Raw genomic sequence first — 25,801 nt, forward strand, 5'->3', positions numbered from 1 at the left:
AAAAAATTAAGACAATTCAAAGAAGATTTTGAATCAAATGGACATCGAATTTAGATAATGGAAGTTTATTCTTTTCTTATTTACCCTGCCTTCCACTCTTTCTCCTCCTTCCCCTCCTCTTTTTCCTTCTATCTCTTTTTTCCCTTCCCTCTTTTCCTTCTCCTTCTCCTGTCAGTCATTTAATAGCATGCAGTCTTCATTTTCCTCACATTGCAGGATACGAATCAGTCAATGTACTTCTCAAATTTGCTTTACGTGGTTCCCAATGGTTCCCGTGAGAACTCTGCCATTGAGTAGATTCTAATTCACAGTGACTCTATAGTACAGAGAACTTCCCTATAGGGTCTCCAGTCTTGCCAATACTTATGGAAGTAGACTGCTACATATTTTCCCTAAGGCCTTTCAGTTACTAGCTCAACATTTACCCCTGTTCTGTAAAGGATAGTTCTAATTTGTTCATGTCTATGTAAAAGGTCCAGAAGGTTATATCAGCCTGTAGAGGGCAAAGATATTGATGTGCAATAATGGTGTGGTTCCTTCCTTGTTGTTTTCAGGTGCCCTTGAATTTACTCCACCCTGAACAACCCCATATACAACAGAAAAAGAAAGAAAGGCTCAACCATGTCCTATTCCAACCTGAAACCGAGTTCTATGTTGAGCCCATTTTTGAAGTCAACATGACAATCCAGCTCTAGAGATTTCCCTATTTTTCATCGATCCTCTGTTATCAAGCACGAGATCCTTCTCCAAGGATGGGGACTTTCTAATAAAACACCCAAAGTACATGAGATAAAGTTTCATCATTCTTGTTTCTAAAGAGCATTTTAGCTGTACTTCCAACACAGATTTACCAGTTCTACTGGAAGTCCATAGATCTTCCAATATTCTTTATAATACAATATTGCATTCGCATCAAATATCCTCAGTCTTTCTAATTCATTGTCCAGAGTTTGCATGCATAGGGGGCAATTGAAAATAAAATGACAACTTGAAGAACACCTTTTTCAAAATGATACATTTGCTTTCTAACACTTTGAAGAGGTCTTTTATTCTAGGTTTACCCAATTCAATCACCATCTGACTTCCTGATTGCCCATTCCAAGTGCATTAATTGTGGATCAAAGGAAAGTAAAATTGATTGCAGTTACAAAATATTTACCTGTGAAAGACTGACTATGAGAACCCAAGTAGAAGGTGAATTATGAGAATGACGAGTGCAACGAATATATAAGGGTGCTTTGCTCAATTGATGTATGTACAGACTGTGATAAGAGCCTTGTGAGCCCCAATAAAAAGATTTTTTTAAAAAGATTGACTATGAAAAGGAATTTTTGGTTTAGATAATAATAAATTAGAGATAATATTACAAAGAATGGGAACTCTGGAGCACCGAATCAGTGCAGAGACCAAGAGTCAGTCATTAGAACAAAGCAGCAGAGGTAACTGTCAATGGTGCATCCTTTCATTATATGTATTCAATTTGAATCTGGACAAATAATCTGAGGGGATGCACTGTATGGAGAAGAATATGGCATCAAAATTGTAGGAAGACTTATTAGTCATGTGCAATATGCAGGTGGCCCAGCCTTGCTCAATGAACATGAAAGACTTAACGCACTTACTGATGAAAGACAAATGACAGCAGCTTTCAGTATGAATTACACTGAAATCTAAATAAAATGAAAATCCTCCAAGAGAGCAATAAGCAACATCGGGCCGATGGAGACATGGTTGAAGTCAGTGAGGATGTCATTGTGCTTGGATACACAATGCCCATTGAGTCAGCAATCAAGAAGCTCGATAAGATGTCATACTATAATAATCTCTCTCAAAAAGAAATTCATTAAAGTACTTGAAATTAAATATTTGACTTTGAGGACTAAGATGAACTTGACCAAGATAACGATATTATCAATTATCTCACCTACATGGGAAAACTGGATAATGAATAAGAACGACTGAAGAAGAATTAATATAATTGAATTATAGTGTTGGAAAGAATATTGAATATACATACACTCAGAAGAATGAAAGAAGTTGATCTTAAATGAATTACATCCAGAATGTGCCTAGGAATTTGATAGTGAGAGGTAATCTGAAGTACTGTGGACATGTGATCACAGGGACCTGCTCCTAGACAACACTCTAGGTGAAGTATCAGTAGAAAATATTAGGGCGCTCGATGAAACGGATTGCTATGATGTGACCAAAAACGGTTCCCACACAGCAGTAATTGTGAAGGTGGTGTGCAAGCAGCGGGATTTTATTCCTGGGTACACAAGGGCAATATGAGTCAGATCTAACTCCATGGATCCTAATAACAAGATTTATGCTTTTTATAAATTTTAAATCATACCATACTTAAGAATGAAACTGCAACCCACAGCTCAGTTCACCAGGAAGGAAAACAGACAGATGCAGACAGACTTAGGCATCATCTTTTCCCCCTTAAATTCCAAGTTTCAGTTGATGATAGAGAAAACAAGCTAATTAAATTTGATAAATCAGTTGATTATTTTAATGCCCAGATGACAGCAGTGACTGTCTGTTACCAAATGTCCCTCTAACACGCAAAAGTTTCTGAAATTATTATATCTAAAAGAAGCTGTGGGGAATACTCTATCCAAGCTCACAGCTCAGCTAAAGCACCCAGGTGTTAGAACACGGAGTCATCCGAGGACCTGTAGGCGTGAATCCCTCCTCCCGCTAAAGAGGAGTCCATAGCGAAACCTGGTGGGCGGCCTCATTAGTGGAGCGTACAGCATTGAACACCTTGTTACCGTACCTTCTGCCAATCAGTATGTTACCAATAATATCAACTGACTATAACTAGTGAAGAAATTATGTACTAGATTATTTAACTGTCTTTCAAAGGGGCAAGGACTTTATTTACCTTTTGCCATAATATGGATTTATGAAATAATTATCTTTATTATCATACTTCATATGTGTAATTAGCTGAAGAGCCTTCCATTTGCCAGAATTGGTATAGTCACTTATAAGAGGATAACTTTCTAAATTCTCATTTGTTTTCCTTTGGGTCTTATCTAGTGTTGTGATTTCTAAATTCTTTTGTTCATTTGTAACTGTTAACGGCTTGTCACATCCTGCCTTATCTGGATGGAGTCAATATATTATCATTTTTCTTATGTATCTCTTTCCCAAAACTTCAAAATAATTCTAGGCAAAATTCCACTGAATGCCCCAAAACCATGAACACAAATGCCTAATTCATCTATTATCTCATTGGCAAATTTTCTCAAGAAGTGGCATGCAAGTTCTGTATAAAATGAATAAGTAACTTTAATATAAAAATCTGAGTTTTTAAAGTGTAAAATTAATTCTGGCTGTTATTGAAATAAAAATTCTCATTATTTATTTGAACAATAGAGATTGCATCCATTAAGATGCTAAAAAATTTCTTTTTGCTGAAGGTATCTTTTCATTTTAATTCTACCAATAAAATATGTTTTCAAACATTATTGATAGTCTAGAAATATAAAGAAAATATTTCTTAAACTTATTAGGATTTTGAGATATACTCTTTGGATGTGTAGGTTTCTATTTCATAGGTAATCCCAATGAACTAGTCTAAGAGGCTCATCATAGGAGAGCTGGGGGTCCTGACACGTGCTGTCGGGCAGGGATCTGCGTGGTTAGTAGTTGAAATCCACTAGCATCTCCGCAGGAGAAAGGTGAGATTTTTCTCTGTGTATTCTCATTAACTAACAAAATGCAGTGTGAAAATATATTAAAATGCCAAGAACTGTATATTGTACGTCGGTGAAAATTGACGTGACAGTACGCATTAAAATCATGAAAGCTGGACTTGCTAAATAAAACTCATCTGCACAATACAACTAAATGGTGATATGTAAGTACTGAAAACAATTTATGTAGTCACAGTAAATATCCCACAGGGGTAATTAAGAGAAATAATTATTACTCTTTTCATGAATTTTATATTGAGGCCACTAGATGGCTAATAAGATTTGCATACATTTGCGCATGTATTTCTATACAACCTACATAGTTTTATTTCAAGTTTTCAACTGCAGGATATTTGTATGAAAAAAATGGCAAAGAGGAAAGCTATGTATGTACAACTCAAGATATTAGTTCACAACTTTCTTTAAAAAAAGAAAAAATACAGGCTCATATTTTCTTATTGCCAATGAGATATTTTTGCAAAAGTGATTATTTCCAAAAGTCCTTGAGATAAAAATGGAAGATTATTTAATCAAGGAGCTGGAAGTAAAGCAGATAAATTAAGTGTCTTAATTCCAACTGTGATCTTAATTTTTAACTTATATTTAGCTAAATTACAAATATCTTTATATAATTCTATTTCTTCAGCTTTAAAAAGGTCATAGTAATTTTGCCAATTGCCACTTAGAAAGATAATTTTGGCACTCCAAGTCAAAATGATTTTCATCTAAATCTAATGAGTTCAATGTAAAAGTAATGAATATTATCACTACCTATAGCAGCTACAGGTTTTCCATAAACATGAATCTGAGTGCTAATATTATACAATTATACTTTGTCCAAAATATTAGGTAGATATTTTCTACTCAGTTGTTTTTGTTTTAATGCAGGATTTGGAAGTTTTAAAAAGTTCAATGATGAGTCCCAAGTAATATTTTCTTTATAGTTTAATTTAAAAAATCCACAATTAAACTCCTCAACTTGTCTGCCACTAAAAATTTACCCTGGGGAGAAAAAATAACCACCAACAACAAATTTACCCTGGGTGGGGGGAACTAACCAACAACAACAGATTTACCCCAGGGTCTTTAAATCCCTTACAGGGGGAAATAACATTATCTTTAAGTTATATTTGTTTTAAAAACCTTTTTAAAGTACCCTTCCTGTCACTTATTATTTGAGTATCAGTTTAGATGAGATATTTTTTAACAGTTTAGAAGAGATTTTACCACCAAATAAATGACAAGATAGTTTTTAAAAATCATTGAGATACTATAATTGTGAACTTGAAGTGTTTATTATTTTTAAACTGGGTGGGCGGTATTAAAACAAACAAACAAACAAAACAGGAAAAAACTCTGCTGGGCAGAGCTTTCTTTCTTTTTTTAAAATATTTTATTAGGGGCTCATACAACTCTTATCTCAATCCACACATATACATACATCAAAGCACATCTGTACATTCTTTGCCCTAATCACTCTCAAAGCATTTGCTCTCCACTTAAGCCCTCTGCATCAGGTTCTCTTTTTTTTCCCCCTCCCTTCGCTCCCCCCTCCCTCATGAGTTCTTGATAATCCACAGATTGTTATTTTGTCCTATCTTGCCCTATCCGGAGTCTCCCTTTCCCCTTTTTTCTGCCGTCTGTCTCCCAGGGAGGAAGTCACATTTTTGCCACTAGGCGAGCATCCAGCAAGTCACTCTGAGTTAGTGACCCAGTGGAGTCACCTGGGAAGGTGCACTCTGGTCACGGAGAATGTTTTTGTAAAAGCACTATCATTGGAACCTCGTTTTTTGTGATGGCCAATTTAAGAGAACAGCGTGTAGCTGCGAAATTTTGTTTCCTGCTCAGGAAAAAAGCCACAGAAATGGTTGAACACAACTTACAAGGAGGACACTATGGGATCTTAAGTGTATAAGTGGTTTTCTTGTTTCAAAAAAGGTGAAATGTCAACTGATGACAAACCTCGTTCTGGACGTTTGTCAACATCCTGAATGGGTGAAATTGTTAACAAAATTCATGCACTTGTGCTTGAAGATCAACAACGGAACACTGAAGAGATGAGGAAATTATCTGGACCATCTTGACAATGCTCAGTTCAGCAAATTTTAATGGAAAATTTGGCAATGTGAAGGGTTGATATGAAATTTGTGCCTCAAGTTCTGACTGGCCAGGAAGAAGACATCCACTGGAAACATGTCGTGCTTGGAAAAACAGCTCTGAAGCGACCCAGACTTTTGTTCCAAGGTCATTACTGTTGATGAGACATGGTGCTATTCTTACGACCCCGAAAGCAAACGTCAATCAAGCCAGTGGAAGGCACCATTATCATCTAGCCCCCCAAAAGCTCGTCAAGTGAAATCAAATATCAACACGATGCTCACTTGTTTGTTTGTTTTTTTGATGTGAGTGGGGATAGTGCATTTGGAGTTCATCCCATGAGATCAGATTGTTAATCAAGCTTTCTATTTGAAGTATCTGAAAAGATTGTGTAACAGTATGTGGCAAAGAAAGGCCTGATTTGTGGCAGACAGGGTACTGCTTTTGCCACTATGACAATGCACCTGTTCACACAACCATCTCAGTGTGCCAGTTTTTGGCAAAAAACAGCATACCTCTCTTGCCCCCACACACCTTACTCACCTGGCCTTGCTCCGTGTCACTTATTTTTGTTTCCTTGAATGAAAAGGGACATGAAAGGACAGCAAAATGACAATAGAAAAGTGAAGAAAAATATGAGGGATGTTCCATAGCCATCCAGATGAGCGTGAAAATGTTTCCAAGAATGAAATCAGAGATTTGACAAATGTATTAAGTATAATGGAGAGTACTTTGAAGGTCACAAGGTAGTTTGTAAAAAATATTAAATACATAGCTTTGAAAAACAATTTCTCTTCTTTTGGGGGTACCACCTCACATTTTTATTGGTTTCATTCCTTTGAATCTTCCAAACAGTCTTACACAGTTGGACAACTATTTCCACTTTGTAAATAGGGAAAATAAATTCTGACAGAATAGCCAACTTTTTGAATAAAAGCCGCAGCTGACTCCAACCCTATTTTGGTGTTCTTTCTTAAATATGCAGCCTGAGAAAAGGTAAGTGAAGGAATGCCGTGGACATGAGAAACTACTTACAGACCTTTCCAAGCTAAGAGAAAGAAAGTCCCTAAGCTTCCCTCACATTTGGAAGTTATTAGGGAAGATAGTGCCATTTCTGCATAAAATACAACTGTGATAGGGGTACAAGATTTTGCTTGACCCTAGACAATTTCAGTACAGTCATTGAGAAATCTGACTTATCCTTTCCCCACTCCCCTGCTTTGGCAAGTGTGCACGTTGTTCTCATAAAATGCAGGATTTGATTCCTTGTCTTACTTTTCTTTAGACACAAACAAAAAAGACCTGGAATCTCAGTAAGAAAATGGATACCTACTAAAGTGGTGTGTCGTAGCAGAAAATTTGAAACTGGACCAAGTGATTTTAAACTGGAATTAATAAGCCACATACCAAGGACAATCATTTAACTTATACAGGTGTGTAATTGATATTGTTTTCAACCTGTAGTTTATTTAAATGATTCATTTTAAGTTATCGTCCATCTTTTGAGAGCCTTTCAAGTCATGCTGTCATCTCATAATGGGTCTCTGAAAACTCAGCACGTTACAGGTACAGCAGGCCAGTTGATGGCCCAGAGCCTTGTCTCAAGCTGCATGGAGGGCCATAAAGGACAAAATAAGACCAGGCCTTGCCTATGCAGATATGTCACTTACTACAGGGAGGAACATCTAGAGTGCAGCCATCAAATGGTTGCAGGGACCCAGTCTACAGCTGTTTCCATGTCGAGGCCCACGCATGGCTGTCTTGAGTAGATTTGTGTTCCACAGGGCTTCCAATTGTTGATTTTTCAGCCTCTAACACATTACTCACAAGTGAAGTTTGACCCAAGGCAACCCTCCCGGATAGAGTGGACTAGTTCCCAAGGGCACGACACCTTTCTTCCCTGGAGTCTTGGAGGCATTCAGATGGTTCAATGAACAGTCAAGTGCTCACACACTGAGCAACTCGGGCTGCTTCACATGCATTTAGTCACACACACATTGCTTCCTTAGGGCCGCAGGACAGATTGGAGGCCCCATTCCCTATTGAGATGGATTCCATGTGGCCTTGGAGAGGAGTGGTGCTGTGGGACACAGCCAAAGTGCCTGCAGCTGGGTTTGGGGTAAGACATAGTTTAGCCTAAACAAACATGGCAAAAATGGCTCAACAATACAAAAATTAGAACAGCTTAAACAAATGTATTTCATATATAAAAGAAACCCAGTGCTCAATAGCATTCCCCCCCCAAAAAAACGTCAAGGATAGAAATGCTGCTTGGTAATGGGTCCGCTTTCTCCGGCTTTTTGTCTGAGAACGGTTCTAGAAATAGCAGACAATAGAGGATCTGGAACGATCTGTGACTGAATCCAACAGTGCACGCAGGTTTAGGAGTGTGTGTTTTCTACAAAGGGGGGCTATAAAGACAAGTTGCATAATGAACTTTCCAGTCATATCCTGGAGATCTGACACTGGTGGCAAAGTGATTAATCACTTATTTGAATTATTTTTGAATAAATGCATTGTTCATAGTGATTTCACGAATCTAGCGCCAGGAAGTGAACAGAATTAAAATTTGGGTTTTTAAAGGGAAAGAGTTCTGTTCTGAGTGAGGCTGAAGACAAAATAATCTAATATATATATATATATATATATATATATATATATATATATATATATATATATATATATTTGCTCAGAGCATTGTTTTCCTACTGCTTTTCTTTTATATCAGCTGGTAAGGAAAGGAAATTCAAATTTATTGAGCAACTGCTCTGCCAGATGTTTAGCTAGTTTTTCACTTAAAAATATTATATGTCTTTTCTAACTGTAATTTACAAATGAGAAAATTAAGGCTCAAAAATATTAGAAACTTGCCCCTATAACTTAGTAATCTATTTATAATGCTGCCTACCTGACAGTTTGAATATTTATTAGTGATTACTACAAACTACTTCCTGTGAACCCAATCGAGCTGCTAGTTAGTCATCATTTAAAAAGTGAAATAAACAAATATAGCAACTAACCATGACAACATATATATGGTTTCCATTGAATCAATTCCGACTTATAGCTAGCCAATATGACGAAGTAGAGCCAGCCTCTAGCTGATAATCTTTACTAGAGCAGCTTGCCCGTCTGTTTCTTTCTCTCCCCAGAAGCACAAGACAGTAAAGGTTGTGTGTCGACTTGACTGGGTCAGAATCCTCAGTTGTTGGCAGTTAAGATAAATTTATTCTCCACGATGAGATCCAATGCGATATAATTACCTACATTATGAAATTTGCTATGAGCAGCCAATGTATTGGAAGAGAGGCTCCTCGGGGGTATGACCTGCTTCCAATATATGTGCACACTCTGGAAAACATTTCCTTATGCTTTGCTACGCCTAAGTCCTGCATCTAGCTCACTATCCGACCTTCAGTTCTCAGGCTTGACCCTGGGAGCCACCACCATCCTCCATCTTCCCTGACGACCTTGCCTTCGTTCACTTCTGCAGTGAAGGTTACCATCTGACCTGCCAATCGTGGATTCGTCAACCTCTGCATCTACATGGGTTGGGAAGAGCCTCTGATCCAACATCTGTCCCAAGAACTTTGAACTTGCTGCCCTCTGTGAATGTTATTAGCCGTTTCCCCAAGGCAAGCCTCTTTGCATATACAGTTGTGGAAGTTATTGCTCTGGATTTGCTTCTCTACAAAACCCCACCTGTGACAAAGAGGCCAGTCAGTTTGAACTACCAAACATTCAGTCAGTGTTCAGCCAGAGATCCTTAGGAATATACAATATCCTGCTAACTTTCAATGCCATTTTTACACAAACTTTTTAAGATCTCCTGATAAAATGTACACATTTCATAAAATGTTCCCACAGAATTAAATATTTTTAAAATAATAATAGTTAATCATTATAGTATTATCTCTTTAAAAATATGGAATTCTAACTAATTGATTTTTAAAGACAGTCATAGATTTATGAGTTGGGCAAGGTTCCATATAAAGAGATGTATCTGAAAAGGTAGACTGATTCTACTCTTCAAGGGAATAAGAATGATTAATCAACTAAATGATCTTTCTTCTAGTAAAACATCTGGTATAATATAAACATAATGAACATTACAAGTAGCTTTGGTGCTGTGGGCTTTGATAAATCACGCTGAGATACAGGAAACGGCCCTTCACTAGTTTAAATATAAAATTTAGCAAAGAATCCTCTTACCATATGGTTCTGGATTATCATTGCTATACATATTGCTAGTGCATATTGCTCCCAAGTGAAAGATATTGTTTAACAAATTGTACACTCTATTCTCCTGTGAAGCATATAATTAACTTGTTGAAATTTAGGTATTATAAAGACCATAGAAACATTACTCATGAATGTTCTAATGACAGCCCAGTAATGGGATAATGAAACCAATAAATTTATACTTAAAAAGCATCTATATGGACAGAATTGGTAACTGGATAAAAAATGTGGTATAATTCAGGGATCAACATGTATTCATAATTCTTTTCTTTAATCAATTTATTGGGGACTCTTACAAATCTTATCACATTCCACACATAATCATTGTTTCAAGCACATTTGTATATTTGTTGCCATCATCATTCTCAAAACATTTGCTTTCTACTTGAGCCCTTGGTATCAGCTCCTTATTTTTCCCCTCCCTCCTCAATACCCCCTCCCTCATGAACCCTTGATAATTTATAAATTATTATTATTTTGTCATGTCTTACACTGTCCAATGTCTCCTTTCGCCCACTATTCTGTTGTCCATCTCCCAGGGAGGGAGTTATACGTAGATCTGTGTAATCGGTTCTCCCTTCTACCCCCACCTTCCCTCCACCCTCCAGGTATCGCCACTCTCAGCACTGGTCCTGAAGGGATCATCTGTCTTGGATTCCCTGTGTTTCCAGTTCCTATCTGTGTACATCCTCTGGCCTAGCCAGATTTATAAGGTAGAATTAGGAACATGATAGTGCAGGGGAGGAAGCATTTAAGAAGTAGAGGAAACTTGTTTGTTTCTTCGATGCTACACTGCACCCTGACTGGCTCGTCTCCTCCCAATGACCCTTTTGTAAGGAGATGTCCAGTTGTCTACAGATTTTTGGGTCCCAACTCTGCATTGTCCCTCATTCTCAATAATATAATTTTTTGTTCTTTGATGCCTGATTCCTGATCCCTTCAACATTGAAACAGGCATTCCTTGATGCTCACCTTCCTGCATGATCACTGACGATAAAGCGGGTGCATAAGCTAATGTGGTGAAGAAAGCTGATGGTGCCAGCTATCAAAGGGTCTTAAAGACTTGAAGGTAAACAAGCGGCCATCTAGCTCAGAAGCAACAAAGCCCACATGGAAGAAGTACACCAGCCAGTGTGATCACTAAGCAATCATCATTCTTATTTGCATTAATTATACAACTATATTATCTACATGCAGTTTTAAATTTTATTTTATCTGTAATAAATAATTAAAAGTGAAAGGAAATTTAGAAAGCAAACGATTTATTTAAAATACTTACTCTTTAGGTAACTATAATTTAACAAATTGACGCCTCACTGCTGTTAATCACAAATTAAGTGAAAATAAATGTAAATTTATTAAAAATGGAAATCATGAAAAACTATTTAAATATAAAGCAAAGCATATTTTAATTTGTGACATTACATAATATTTTCTATATTATTGATGTTATGCTTTATGAAACTAATTAATGGAATTTAAACATGAATGCATCCATGATTTTGTGTTTCTTACATGTGAAATGAGTGTTCCTGGCTTAATTGCATAGATTCTCCCTCCCCCCATTTTTAAACATAATGCTATTTTTAAACCCAAAGTAGGTCCCTAAGTTATGTTTAATTTTGACTTCTCCAAAAGAATAAGGCAGAAGTAAATATTACCATGATGTCTTTTAAAATTGTTCTTTAAACTATTTTTGGTAACTATGTAGCAATGTACATATTATGTAACCAAATGAGTTTCATATGAGAAAAACGTTCCAAAGTCCCCTTTTATTCATCTAAATGCTATTCCCTAAAACTAGTTGAAGGTCCATATTCAAAAATGCCTGTTTTGATTGTCATTATAATTAAATGAAATTACCTAGTACTTTAATGGTCAAGGTGTAGCTATTCATTACATGTCTTTATGTTTAAATGTCTATTATCCCAGTAAAAAATATAATAAGTTAGAAGTGAGTTAGAAACTCTCAAAATGAGTTTTGGGGGAGGAGAGAATAAAAGGTTTGACTATCTAAAGTGGATAAAAGGAAGGGCTAGAAATCATTAGCTTCATTAAAATCAAGTATTACTTGCAACAATGAATAAGTTACAAAGTAATCATCTGAAGTGATGGAAATATATGTTAGATAATCAAGGGATTGATTTGAATGTCTGTTTCTTTTTTAATGAGCTATTTTTAGAAAAGAAAGTTTAAACTTTGAAAAATATTAAAATACCTAAGCAATCTAATGAACACAAGACCTTTTCAGTATTCTCCATGAAATAGCATCAACTGGCACTTATTGAAGACCAGGTATTTGTCCAGACTTAGATTATAAATTGTGTCCAACTCATTTAGAGCCAGCACCCAAGGACATTTCTGATTCCAGAGCCCATGTCCTTTGATGCTACGCTAGCGTGCCTGTGTACAGCCTATGCTAGAGCACAACTGGTAAAATGATCTACTAATTCAGTTGAAAATTACACCCTAAAAATGTCTGCTTCTTAGGAAGCAGAAATAGAGTACAGCTGATGAAAGAAAATAGACTACAATCTGAGTAATGAAAGATACACAACATTGATTGGCGAAAGCTAGGCTTTAGCGCAGAATAAAAACAGAGTTAGGACAACTGTTATAATCATGTAGGGTAAAGTTGATGAAAATCTAGAATGCTGTTGTGCTGATAAAGAGCAGAATGAGGAGAAATATTTAAAAACTATTAGGTAGTTAAAATTGGTGGAACTTGGTGGTTGAATAAATTTAAATATTAGATGAGGGAGGAGTTGACACTGACAGGTTTGCTTAGTAAAAGGTGGTTTATCAGTGATTGAATTGTTTTGTTTAAATATAACTTATTGTTATTTTATATTTAATCAAAACAGATTGTTTTAATTAAATATAAAAGATTTATAATTGATTGCATTTGAATGTTTTGCCTAAATATAACGTCCCTTATCTGTGCACACATAAGGAAACAGACTTTCATCGCAGCTCTGAAGGGCGATGTGTGAGCGTACAAAAAGATCCCATGCTTTCTTACCGCCTTCTCATCTATTGATTGCTGACATGTTTTAAAGGGGCTTTAAAAGGTTCCTGGAAAAATCCATTTCCTTTGCTCCATTTCCACATCCCCTGAAATATTCTTTACCTTGCTGTCAAGTCCAATCATGGATTTTCACAGGAGTCTTTCTCAGTATTTGAACTGGATTTCATATGCATACCATTCCCCAGAAAAGGGAGCGCAGATTGTATTGAATATTAGTATCTATTGCTGATTCCACTGTATAGAATTTTTTAGAGTATTTACCTTATGACAGAATACAGGGTAAGTCAAACACATTATTATGAAAATATACAAACCTTTATAAAATACCAAAAGAGATTAGTTATTATGATGACATCTATCCTCCTCCTGGGTCTATACACTTCTGAAGGGAGTTTTTCTATCTCTTTAACCCTTCCCTCAATTAATTACACACTCTTCAATTTACATACACTACTTCAAAATGACATCTTTGTGGTGTTCAAATTGTGTTCGTTTTCCAGATTCTTTGAGTTTGGGGAACAAAAGGAAGTCTGAAGGGGCAAGTTGCAAGCTATTAGGGTGTGTAGAAGAATTTCTAGGACAGCTCTTGGGATCCTTGAAGAATGAACAGCTGTGATGGAAACACATCCCTACGTGTAACTTTCCTAACTGTTTTTCCCCATTAATGCAGTTTTCAGTTCTCTTAAACTTCTTCATAAGAAGCCCCTGTGATTTTTCAATGTCCTTCAAAAAATCTATCGAGATTATCTGTTGGGACTCTCTAAAAGTAGTTACCATATTCTTCGGATCTGAGTTCTCTGCTTTGAATTTAACTGGCTCAGCGGATCCCCTAGAAATCCATTTTGCTTAGGCCTGGCTCTCTTGATCATATTGGTGTATCCAATACTTGCCCCTGGTTTTGATTAGTTCCATAAATTCATGTACATTGGCTTTAGTCTGGCTATAAAACACTTCATTGAGCTGCTGATCTAGGCACAGTATTTTGGTGTTCAAAAGCCAAGGTGAGAGCCAAGATGCATCAAGACTGAACCAACGTGAAATCCCAGCTTCAGGGACCTTTCCACCAATGGGGATTTTCCAATCTTTTCCCACCAGTGTTTGGGTTTTAGCACAGCTTCTTCATTTTTCATGATGAGGTTATGGTAAGGCCTTCCCATCCTTCCCTAAAATGCTTAATTTCAAACAAATAGAAAACAAATTGTTGACCAAGAGAGAGAGAGAAAAACAAAACAAAACAGAAACAAACAAACAAAAACCCCAAAACACAACAACCACAGCAAAAATGAAAAAAACAAAAACCTGCATTGTCCAGGTCTGTCCGCTGACCTTGATGCTTGTCCCCCCACCGGTCCTGGGGGAATTCCGGGCACTGTCTCTCCTAGCTTCAAGTCTGTCTTGGAGGGGCTTTGTGGCTTGTCTTTGCTACCGCTACTGATCTGTTGTGTTCCCTGTTTGGTTTGCCCCACTGCAGGGGGTGGGGAGGGGCTGTTCACACCACACTTCCTCCCTGCTGTGTGTCCCCAGTATTGTCCTCTGTCACAGTACACTCCAGCAATACGCTCCAGCAAGGGGACAATATGTCGTGAGCTGTTGCTGGCCAGACAGTCTTCACTGTGCCTTAGCAGTTCCATGCAGGGACCTTGTCTTCTGGGCTTGGGGTGTCAATGTGGAGTCTGCCCCTACTACTCCTTTCTCTTTTTCCTGCTTGGCTTGCTTCCCTGAGGGTGTGATAGCTGATCCCTCGCCCCAACCTGTAGGTCTAGTGTTGTTCTCTGTCCCACATACTTCTAGAGAGGGGGTCAGTTTGGCTTCAGGGTGGGGTCAGCCCTGTAGCCCGATCTTCCCACGTATTCCTCCTCATGGTTATATGCCCTGTGGTTTGGTGTGTCATGGTGGGGTCTGTATGCACACTCCCGATTCTGTAGAGACATAACCAATACTCTCCCCTGGGTGGGTTAGTTCCCTACTCCCCTCCCCCCATTTCTCACTCTCATCCACCTCCTTTTCTCCCCTCTCTCCCCACTTTCCCCTAATTTATGTTGGATTGACATGTACCTCCTTGGGCTTGGTCTGACGTCTACATGACTGGCTGTACCTCAGTCCGTACATGTGAGAGAAGTGGATTTTCTTCTAGACCTACTGTTTGTTTTCTAGTTGTCTGTACTGTGCCACCATAGGTTTGCCTACGTACACAGACAGGCATGGGAAGAAAGCTCGAGGAGAAAGCAACGGGATCAATGGTCCCGAGGGCACTTCCAGGGAGAAGGGGCCAGAGGAAAGGGGCGATGGGCAGACAGCGCCACAGACAAAAGAACAACTAGGGAATAAAAAACAATAACAAGGTGGATATAGAGATCCCTGGAGCTCTGTCACAACAGCAATCTCGCTGAAAGGAAGTACCGTGAGGCAGAAATAAATTGAGCATGACAGAGGGGCAGAAGGAAGGTAAAAGGAAGCAGAGGAATGATCTGGGAAGCAAAGCTATGGATCGAGGCATGAGCATAGGGGTGTCCTATGTAATTACATTGATCTATAAAAATAGAAATATTGGTCTATGTACATATATTTATATGGCAATACCCTGAGGCAGTAGAAAGACTTTGGGCCTCTGCTCATACCCTCCCTCAATACAAGAACATGTTGTTCTAACAAATTGGCAATCTGAGATGCTCACCCTCCCAACACAATCGCTGAAGGCAAAATGGGTGCATAAGCAAATGTGGTGTAGAAGGCAGATGGTGCCTGGCTATTAAAATATAGAATCTGGGGTCTTAAAGGCTTGAAGTGAAACAAGTGGCCATCCAGCAAAAACAAACAGCCCACGTGGAAGAAGCGCACCAGCCTGTGTGAGCATGAGGTATCATCGGGACCAGGTAACAGGCATCAGACGACCCTTAACAATCAAACAAACAAAATCATATGGTTAAGAAGAGGAGGATCAGAGCAGAGGCCCAAAGCCCATCTGTAGACAATGGAACACCGCCCCCCCCCCCACACACACAGAGGGATTACAGGGAAGGGATGAGTCAACAAAGGTGCAGTAAAGCACCCATGAAACACACAGTATTCCTCTGGTTCCTGGAAGCTTCCTCACCCCCACCACCATGACCCCAGTGCTGCCTCTCACTTCAGACTAGACCGGAGCATGTACACAGCCGTAGGAAAGATATAAGCTCGGAGCACGCGCAACCCAGGAGCAGGAATGGAAAGAGAGATACCAGATGGGAAGGGGCGGGGAGAGGAAGAAGGGGAAACTGATCGACACACAACCACACACACTCCTCCGGGGGGAAGAACCATGGAAACCATGGGGGAAGGGAGACAGTGATCAGTGTGAGACAAAGACATAATGATCTATATTCTATCAAGGGGTCACCAGTGGTGAGGGTAAGGGGGCAAAAGAGCAGCTGATACCAAGGGATTAATAGAAAGTAACTGTCTAGAAAAGAATGATGGCAACATATGTACAAATATGTGTGATACAACTGATGTATGGATTGCAATAAGCATTGTAAGAACTCCCAATAAAACAACAACAACCAAAAAATGCTTAATTCATCTAAAAACTGTTCTTTTACCGGTGGCAGCATTTCTGTAAATTTCCCTGTTTTTCTGAAGATTCATCTCTATTGCTACTTGCACTGTGTGGTAGTCACTTAATCTGGAGTCAATTTGAGAGGGTCACAGTGAAAAGTGGAGTCTAGTCTGTCATTGGGTCACATCAATGAGGCCTCTGGGGGCATGGCCTTCCGCTAAGGACTCTGGGAAAACTCTGGTATTTCCTCCTTGGAGGCGGGGGAGACTTTCCCCACTCACTCCCTGGGAGACACTGCAGCTGACAAGACACATAGAACTGCTCTAGTGCCCTGAGCTGGAGAAGCCACCTGGACCTACCCTGATGCAACCAGACCCCTGAAGCCGGAGAAGCTACATAGAGACCCCTGCCAGTGTTGGATGCTTACAGCGTCACTGGATCCAAAGCCTGTCTACCCACTGGCCTGTGAGTGTCCTGCCTTCAACATCATTTAATGTGTTTTGTGAGTCTGAAGAGGACTTCATAGATTGGTATCAGACACATGGGCTGATATCAGACTTACGGGCTTGGATTGGACTAGGCTAGGATGTTTTCTAAATATTAAATTGCTATTGTATATAAACCTCTTTCTTATAGACATATGAGTGTCTATTAATTTGATTCTCCAGTCTACCCAGACTAACACGCACTGTGTTACAGTTTTCCTAAAAACTTTCCTTGTTGCAAAGCTTCAATGATTTGAGAAGATATCATATGTTTTTTTAAAAGGTGATATTCATCCTGATCTCAAAATATAATTTTCCCATGGCACAAGTGTCCATTTTTTGTAAAGCGCCCTAAGGTGATTAAGTCAAGCGTCTTACTGAGACAACTCATGCTGCCATCCATGGATCATAGACAAGCTTAAACATGTTTTGTCTGAAACAAACCCAGCACATATAAACTGCATTCCTCATACTCATACATCTTTACTTACCCTCATACTTAGATATTTGAGTCAGTGCAGGAGGTAGGTAAGGAATGAGGAAAAGCGGACTTTGAAAAAGTATCCAGGCTGCTCCTGATGCATTATTCTCCCAAGATTGTCAGTATCGTCTGGGCCCATGAATCAGTTTCCTAACACTGATTTAGGTCTCATACTAAGGTAAATGATTAGTTCAGTGTTATCCTTCTCGTGGCTTATTAACAATATGAAAATCCAGTGGTGACTTAATAAAGCTTATTCTTTTGGATCAGAAATCTGAGCATTGGACTGATATTAAGGGCTGAAGCAGAAAGCAAATGTTTTGAAAATGATGATGGCAACAGATGTGCAAATGTTCTTGTCACATGGGTGTATGTATGGTTGGTGATAGAACTGTATGAGCCCCCAATAAAGTAATCTTTTTAAAAAGAAAGAAATCTGAGCATCAAGCCAGGCATGTCAGAACAAATTCATCTTTAGTGTTATCTCTTTACATAAATATTATGTTAAGGTCTACCAAAGTTTTAGTAGAATTCTACTTCTAAGTAAGAGATTTACATGAGAATCTTCATGAATTATATAAAACTTAGAACAAATTCAAATTTATAAATAAATATATATATATTAGTTTCTAGAGTTTTCCCACTAAAAATCTCTTATCATTAATTTCATCAGACACATAAAGCCTTATAAAATGATAATACTAACATTATCAAAATTTGATACCAGACAAGAACCCTCAATAATTTCAGAGTTAATTATATTTTATATTAAAACTATCTATTAAGAAAAATTATTTTGGTCCTTGAATAACTTACGAGTGAGTGAATTAAAAATTTTTGTCATTACTTTCTACACAAGGAAAAGAACACCTTGTATAAAAATATGATATTTATTAACTTCAATATCCTAAAAAAAAAAGAGCTCTAGTCTCATAGTGGGTTAATCATTAAGTAAATTGAGCAGCTCAAACACTAGCCACACCCTGGGAGAAAGATGAGGCTATCTATTCCCATAAATATTAGCAGTCTTACAAGGTGTAAGACTAGGTCTCCCTTTGAATACAGATATGCCTCATTTAATATCCATGATGTCATTGTGTGAAATCAGGTTTTATGTGATTTGTATGTTCTGCAAGCAATTTAATAATGACCTGACTACAGGGTCACAACCACCCCTTGTCTGTCAGTTTGTCCTACTGCAGTGGGTTGTGTGTTGCTGTGATGCGGGAAGCTATGCCACTGGTGTTTCAAATGCCAGCAGGGTCACCCAAAGGGACCAAGTTTTAGCAAAGCTTCCAGACAAAGAAGAACTTGGCTGCCCATTTCTAAGGAAGTAGCCTCTGAAAGCTTATGGATCGCTTCTAAGTATTGTCAGATACTTTAGACCAGGGGTTCTCAACCTTCCCAAGGTCATGACCATTCAATACAGTTCTTCATGTGGTGGTGACCCCCAACCATCAAATTATTTTTGTTGCTACTTTATAACTGTAATTTTTCTATTGTTATAAATTGGGTGACCCCTGTGAAAAGGTCATTTGACACCCTCCCAAAGGGGTCACGACCCAGAGGTTGAGAACCGCTGCTTTAGCCACAATAAATGGAAGCAGAACACTGTCAGAGATTGAGCTGGAGGTTGGGTCCCTTGGGACAGAGGACACTCAAAATGTGGCTGAGAAGGAGCTGCTCTCTTGGAATGGAATCAACCGAGGAACATGAGTGGGGTAAATCCTATGGCAATGGAGCCAGTGAGGTCTTCATTTGCTGACTGGGCAACAGCTCAAGGTAAGAAAATGCAGCTCCAAAAATATACTAATGATCAGAACTTAGAATGTGCCAAGTAGGAATGTAGGAAAGTTGGAAGTCATAAAAAATGAAACAGAACATATACAGATAGCTATCCTAGCCATCAGTGTGCAGAAATGGACTGATATTAGTCATGTTGAATCAGAAAGTCATATAATTTACTATCCCAGAATGATACAATTAAGAGGAAAAACATTGCATTCATTATCGGAAAGGAAATTTCAAAATCAATCTTGAAGTACCATACCATCTGTTATAGGATTATATCTGCTTGCCTTCAAGGAAATGCGATCAATAAAACCATTATTCAAATCTATGCACCAACCACAAAAGCTCGTCCTGAAGAAATTGAAGGATTCTACCAAATTACCAAAAAAATCAATATTGCAATCAAGATGCATTGGTAATTACTGCTGGTTGAAAGGCAAAGGTTGGCAACAGAGTGAAGACCAGTAGATAAAAATATATTCTTGGTGTTTGAAACAAAGTAGGAAGTCACTCGATAAAATTTTGTGAGACCAATGACTTGTTCATAGAAAATACCTTTGTTTTCAATAACATAAAAGGCAACTATACAAGTAGGCTTCTCTAGGTGGAAGACACATAAAAAATTGGCTATAGCTGTTGGAAGAGAAGACGGAGAAGCTCAATATCTGTGGCTAAAATCAGACCAGGGGCTGCCTGGAACAGACCATCAATTGCTCCTGTGTAAGTTCAGGATAAAACTGAAGAAAATTAAAACAAGTCCATGAGAAGCAAAATACAACTTTGAGTCTATCCCACCTGAATTTTGAGAACATCTCAAGAAGAGTTGAGATGCACTGAACACTCGTGACAGAGGAGCTGAAGAGCTGGGCAAAGACATCAAGAACATCATTCAGGATGAAAGCAAAAGGTCATTAAAAAGAGAGAAAATAAATAGATCAAAGTGGATAACAGAAAAGGCTCTGCCTTCAACCCGGTGCTCCAAGACAATAACGCAACACACTGACATGAAGCAGGGAACCAATGAAGAGTCCTGAGGGGCCGGCCCCATTACCAACTAAGTGGACAGCACCACCCTCCCCCCAGGAAGAATTCACTTCAGAGGATAGCACTGAAGCTACAGCTCATGAAGAAGGACTTGTCTGATCAGAACACACAGGAGCCAACAAGGGGGGAAGGGGGAAAAATAGAGTAAAGTACATCCTGGTTCACCAAGTCCTGAGGACAATGTTCCTGCTCAGAGCAGCAATGCACAAAGACGGCCACAGAGCCAGCCTCACCATGGGACACAACATTCCTCACTGACACATAGCACCATGGGGGACAACACTAGAGACACACAGCGAAAATTGTGCCCACCCTGAGCCCACTGCACCAAAGCCAGCCACTGGGGGCATGCAGCAGAGCAGCGGGGGAGCAGAGGAATGAAGTCCCCAGGGATAGATGTAGGGCCAGGATATGGCACCCCATCAGACTTGACTGGAAAGCACTTATAAAGGAAAACAAATAGACCTTGAACTATCTATAGGGTTTTTGTTGTTGTTGTAGCTATTGTTTTATTTTCTATTGTTGCTTCCTTGTACTCGGTCTTATGATGGTGCATATTGTTGTTGCTGCATGTTTACCTGGAAGGGATAGGTGGGATAAACAAGCCAGAAGAGAGAACAAAGGAATGACAGTTCCGGGGGTACATGGGAGAAGAGGAGGCGGGGGAAAGGAAGTGGGTGTTAACAAACCAAGGGACGAGAGAACAACAAGTGATCCAAAATCAGTGTCAAGGAGGGTGTAGGAGGTCTGGCAGGGCTGGATCAAGGACAATGTAACCTAATTCCTGAAACCCAAATGAAGGCTGAACATGATAGTGGGACAAGAGGGAAATACAAAGAAATAGATGAAAGAACTAGGAGGCAAGGGACATTTATAGAGATCTAAATACAGGCATATACAGATGTAAATATGTTTATATATAACAAGAGGGAAATATACCTATGTGCATATATTTACAGGTTTAATATTAAGGAAACAGATGGACAATGGGCCCCTGCTCAAATATGCCCTCAACACAAGAATACTTTGTTCTAACAATTCAGCAGTCTGAGAGGCTCACCTTTCTGGCCTGATCACTGAAGACAATGGGTGCATTAGCAAATGTGGTGAAGAAAGCTGATGGTGCCTGGTTCTCAAAAGATATAGCATCTGGAGTCTTAAAGGCTTGAAGGTAAACAAGTGACCATCTAGCTGAGAAACAACAAAACCCACATGGAAGAAGCACACCAGCCTGTGAAACCATGAGGCATCAAAGGGATCAGGTATCAAAGAACAACAACAACAAAAATCATAGCATTGTGAACGAGGTGCAGTGCGGAGTGGGCACCCAGGGCCCATCTGTGGGAAATTAGACATCCCCTTGCAGAAGGTTCATGGGGAGGAGACAAGGAGATGAGCCAGTCAGAGTGCAGTGTAGCAACGATGAAACATACATTTTTCTTCTAGTTCTTGAATGCTTCCTCTCCCCACTATCATGATCCCAATTCTACCATACAAATCTGGCTAGTCCAGAGGATGTACACTGGTACATATAGGAACTGGAAACACAGGGAATCCAGGACAGATGAACTCCTCAGGACCTGTGAGACTGGCAATACTGGGAGGGTGGAGGGAATGTGAGGGAGGAAGGAGGAACTGATTACAAGGATCTACATGTGACCTCCTCCCTGGGGGATGGACAGTGGAGAAGTGGGTGAAGGGAGATGCTGGACGATGTAAGATATGACAAAATAATAATAGTTTATAAATTACCAAGGATTCATGAGGGAGGGGGGAGTGGAGAGGGAGGGGAAAAATAAGGAGCTAATACCAAGGGTTCAAGTAGAAACCAAATGTTTTGAGAATGATGAGGGAAACAAATATACAAAAGTGCACAACACGATGGATGAATGGATGGATGGATTATGATGAGTTGTATGAGCCCCTAGTAAAATTATTTTTAAAAAGAAAAGCCTCTGAAACTTCCTCTTAATCATAGAGTAGCTAAAGCCAATGGAAGAAATGACGTCAAAGAGCTGAAGAGAAATTATCCTCAGGCAGCTTGCAAAGACAGAGTGAACTATTATAATGAATTGTGCAAACACCAAGAATTAGAAAATGAGAAAGAAAGATTATGCATCAAAAGAAGATGGCAAGAATACTGTATACTGTCCAAAGAGACTGTACCAAAAGGAATTAGTTGAGATCCTGCCATTTCAAGAGGTAGCTTATTAGCAAGAAGCAATCATTCTGAAAGAAGTTCTAGGCGCACTTATAGCTTTAGCCAAAGCAAGGCTCTGGGAATTGATAAAATACCAATGGAGATGTTTCAATAACAAGAAACTGATGAAACAGACATACCAGAAATTATAGAACAGCTCCTTGGCCAGTGACTGGACGAGATCCATATTTGTGCTCCTTCCAAGGAAAGGGGACCCAGCAGACTGGTCAGACTAGAGAACAATCTCTCTCACATTCCATGCCAATACAAGTGTGCTGCAGATCATCCTCCAAGGACTGAAGCAGCTCATTGACAGGGAGCTGCCAGAGGTTCAGGCTAGATTCGGAAAAGGACATGGAGCAAGGGATAGTAACACTGAGGTCAGATGGATCTTGGCTGAAAGCAGAGAATACTAGAAACATGTTTACTGTGTTTCATTGGCTATGCCAAGGGATTTTACTGCATGGCCATAGAAACTATCGATCGCCTTGAGAGACATAGGAATTCCAGAACACTTCCTTGTGCCCATGTGGATCCTTTACACGGATCCAGACACAGTGGTTGAAAAAGAGCAAAGAAATACTGCGTGGCTCCAAGTCAGGGTTGTATTCTCTTACCATGCTATTCAATCTGCATGCTGAGCAAATCATCAGAGAAGCTGAATTATATGAAGAAAAATGGCATTAGGATAGGAAGAAGACGTATTAATGACACAGCCTTGCTACCTTAAACTGAGGAAGGCTGGACTGTTTGCAGCCTTCGGTATAGATTACAACTCAGTGTAAAGACCAACAGCCTCACAACTGAAACAACAGTAACAGAATAATAAATGAAGAAAATATTGAAGTTGTCAAAGGTTTTATCTTGCTTGGACCCACAATCAGTGCTCATGGAAAGCAACTGACTTTCAGAGATCAAAAGACGAATTGGATTAGGTAAAACTGCCGGACAAGGATTTCTAGAGTATTAAAAAGCAAGGTTACTTTGAGGACTAAGATGCATCTGACTCAAGCCATGGTATTTTCAGTTGTCTCATCTGCATGTAAGAGTTGGAGGTTGAATAAGCATGATTCAAGACTTGATATATTTGAAGCGTGGCCTGGAAAAGACTAGTGAAAGTACACGGACAACTAAAAGGACAAATGGATCTGCCCTGGAAAAGGGACTGCCAGAATGTTCCTTAGAGGCAGACTTCTTCTTACAATCGCTGGGCATGTTGTCAGGAAAGACACTCCCTGGAAAATGACATCATGTTTGGCAAAGCGGAGGGACAGTGGAAAAGAAGAAGGCTCCTGAAAATGGATTAAAACCGAGTTTACAACAGTGCGGCTCACTTGAGCCGGATGTGAGGAGGATGCCGGATGGGACAGTGCTTTCTTCGCTTGTGCGAAAGGTTTCTATCAGTCAAAACCAGTTTGAGGGCCCCTAACAACAACAACAACAACAACAACAACAACAACAGCATCGGGTCGCTATGAGTCTGCATCAACTCCATGGCAGTGTCTCTGTTGTTGTTTTAATATACTCAATGCGGGGTTCCCATAATGTACAAATCCTGTCTAAAGTCACACAGCTTCTGTGAAGTCACTGCTGCTGTTCTCTGTGCGTGTGCTCTCACGGCGCTCCAGCTGGGCAGAAGGGAAGAGCAGTGTTTGCTTCTCAGCAAGCGGTGCTGCTGGCCCTACCCTCGTTCTTTGCAGTGGCAGGCTAGAAAACCCGAGGATGAAGGAGGGTCTGCAGCCTGGACTGAAAAGACCTCCCGCTCTGAGACACCGCCTCCACTGAAAGAGTCACAGGAGGGGTCCCAAGTGTGCACACCTGCAGGAGGTCTCAGGACAGAGGGTCGTCCTCGAAGGTGATCACAGTCCTTTTCTGGCCTCCTTCATGCTAGCCTCTCACCACCACCCCCTTCACCACTAGCTGGAGGCCAGGCTCCACCTCTATAATCAGTCATCAACATGACAGCCTCATCCAGCCCTGCATGACTCTCCCAGCCAATGCCAGAGGGGGAGGGGCTCGACCTGGACTCCTAAGACATCGAGGCACTTGAGGTGGGAAGATACACCTCTTGGCCCAATCCTGAGTCAGAACTAGAAGGCACAGATTTCTCCACAGTCATTCCTAACTGGGGATGGGCCAGCAGATAGGGGTGATAAAAAGCCTACTGAGGAGCCTTCCTCAGAGAGCCAAGGGTGAGGACGGCTTCAGGTCAGAGGCCAGGTTAGAGCAGAGCTCGGGCCAATCCAAAAAGGGAGTGGATCTGGCATGCAGAAAACGAACACATGGTACATGCTACTCCATCTGCAGGCTGTCCTGGGGAACAATGGTGGCCTCAAGTGTCAGGGTTGAACAGCCAGTGGTTTGTCCTGACCTTCGGGATCCCCACCATCTGCACGAGACTTGAGCATACACCTCCGAAGCACCAGTTTCTCCACATCATTTGTACACCTGCCACAAACATTTCCACGGCTTCATCCAGCTCTCCTGCATCCACACGGGTGAGAAGCCATAGAGCTGTTGGTGCAGCAATACCATCAGCCACCGTTAACATGTCCCGCAGGACTGAAGAAGCCGCAAATGTGAGAATCCTACAAGCATGGTGCGTAAAGAGGCCCTCTAGCCTCTCTCCAAGCTCACATGCCATGCGGAGGAGAAGCTGAACACACACAGCCCATGTGGCAAGGCCTGTATGTGAAGCTCCACGGTTATCTGGCCCCAGGATAGCCTCACAGGTAAGAACTCCTACTAGAGTCATGAATGTGACAAAGCTTACTGCGACTGCTGCTATTTGTCCAGCCACCATCAGACCAACAGGGGCCAGAAGCTCTTCTCAACAAAGCCTGCGGCAAGGTCTTTGGTCAGAGCTGAGTTCATCTAGCACCAGCTAACCCACTCCCCAGAGTAAACGAGGAAGCCTGGGAGGCTAGCCAGGCAGGGCCTCTGATAGACAATGTCTATTTTTAGGCTCCGGTGGAAAGGGCTACTGTTCACCCACCTCCCTGCATAGCCACCAGCTCTCAATAAATCCTTTCTGATTGCTGGGCAGGAAAGTAAAAACCTTACATAAATACAGATGTATTTGCAATTGGATGGTATCCAAACAGATGTTATGCAGTACACACATGTATTTCCATTTGTTTTAACCCTATTGTTTGATTAAATGTTTCAATAAAAGACAAAATTGTAAC

The 25,801-nt window shown here is 40.0% G+C and overlaps 1 pseudogene; it reads right to left on the reverse strand.

Annotated features, from left to right (window-relative positions):
• The window catches only part of LOC142456087 (pre-mRNA-splicing factor SLU7 pseudogene), a 63,950-nt pseudogene extending 38,534 nt beyond the window's left edge, over positions 1-25,416 (reverse strand).
• Positions 25,417-25,801: the final 385 nt, after the last annotated feature.

Source organism: Tenrec ecaudatus, chromosome 9 (assembly GCF_050624435.1).
Source record: "Tenrec ecaudatus isolate mTenEca1 chromosome 9, mTenEca1.hap1, whole genome shotgun sequence".
Classification (NCBI taxonomy): Eukaryota; Metazoa; Chordata; class Mammalia; order Afrosoricida; family Tenrecidae; genus Tenrec; species Tenrec ecaudatus.